We start from the raw sequence: 1,701 nt of genomic DNA, 5'->3' as shown, positions 1-1,701 counted from the left end.
ACGTAAAGTTGGTTTTATTATTTTTAATAAGAGTTTTAGGGCACTTGCAACACACAAAGTTTATTTTTAAATAAGCGCCTAAGATTAGAGGTGTACGAGACAGTAACAAACACAAAAAAGAAGGAAGAGAGATCAGGACGACATATGTATGATAGAAAAGAAGGAGCAAACCCCACCAGAGAATCTGCTAACCACCCACGACGTAAACTGAAATATGTGTTTGTTTGTTTGAGTAAAGAGAAGCACATAAACACAATAATGGACATTCATTGCTGGTAAAAAAAAGTAAGACAGACAGACAAACAAGACAGACAAACAAGACAGACAGATAGACAGACAGAGAAAAGGGCAAGTGTATGTGTATAGTGGTAATGAATATATAATTTCTTTACCAAACTTTGAAAAATTCTAGATTTCGAAACCGGCATATGGTGGAGCGGTTAAGCGCTTCTCTGTCAAACGTTTAGGACCAGAGACCGATTCCAGAAAGGGGAGAATTTTAATCGAGTATCTCAGTCTTTCTACTCGGACGTTGTATCCCTCTCAGCTTGCGTTGGCTCTGACAGGCAGAATGGGGAGCCCGCCTCATAAATTTGTGTTATCTCGTCATACCTATTGGTTCACGAGTCAAAAATGTGGTCTGTGACTTAATCAGGTAATCAAAGTCGCTTTTCTTTTCCAAAGGAGTGAAACACATGGGTGAAGAGTGACGAAAACTCTGATCAATATGAACAAAATTGATAGATAAAAAATGGACTCGCCTGGGAAAACAAAAAAAAAAAGAAAAAAGACACCAAACCCCACCACAACCAAAAACACCCCTCCCCTAAAAACTAAAAACGTTAAAGTCTTTACACTTATTAGATCTACATTATCCAGCTGCGTCGGAAAAAAACTCACCCAACTTGTTCATGATGGTTCCTAGAGTGAGCAAATGCTCAGTTGTTCCTGATCAGAATTAGGAAAATTCGATAATTAAAATTTATGCACACGGAAAGACAGCTAACGGTTGGGTGGCTTTATTTATACTACACTCCTCAGCATCAACTAACTGAGTGGGTGATGTTGTTGAAAAAATTAATGGAGAGGATGGTGTCACTCATTGGTTAAAGTCTTTTTTCAAACTGACTCCTGATTAGCACGACTGAATGTTTGCATGGTACGAAGTTTATGGACGAGAAGCGCTGCAAGTAAGATAATTATACAGTGCTGGAGTGTAAGTGGACACTGTCCAGGCGTGGGTGACTGACGTAGTTAGTTTCTAATGAGTTGTAAAATTATGCTTCGCAAAATTTATTATATACGCAAAGTGGTGAAACAGGATTATGTAAAACTGTCAATTAATTTTAAAAATCTCGTTTGTAGAAATGCGTTCTCTCTCAGCTCAAGGAGGGGGAGGGGAGGAGGGGGGGGGAGTTTTTCCTTCTATATTGTTATTATTATTATTTGCTTTACTGTCTAGGTATTTACGTCACTACGCAACGACTTCATACGTATTACTTCAAAGGTGTCATTTTTGTGTAGCTAACTAAAAGCCAACCCCCGTCAGTGTGTGTGTGTGTGTGTGTGTGTGTGTGTGTGTGTGTGTGTGTGTATGTGTGTGTGTGTGTGTGTATGTGTGTGTTTGTGTATGTGTATGTGTGTGTTAGTGTATGATTATGTGTGTGCATGTGTGTGTTAGTGTATGTGTGTGTGTGTGTG

Source organism: Aplysia californica, unplaced genomic scaffold (assembly GCF_000002075.1).
Source record: "Aplysia californica isolate F4 #8 unplaced genomic scaffold, AplCal3.0 scaffold00969, whole genome shotgun sequence".
In the NCBI taxonomy this organism is placed as follows: domain Eukaryota; kingdom Metazoa; phylum Mollusca; class Gastropoda; order Aplysiida; family Aplysiidae; genus Aplysia; species Aplysia californica.
This window is presented reverse-complemented; position numbering follows the sequence as displayed.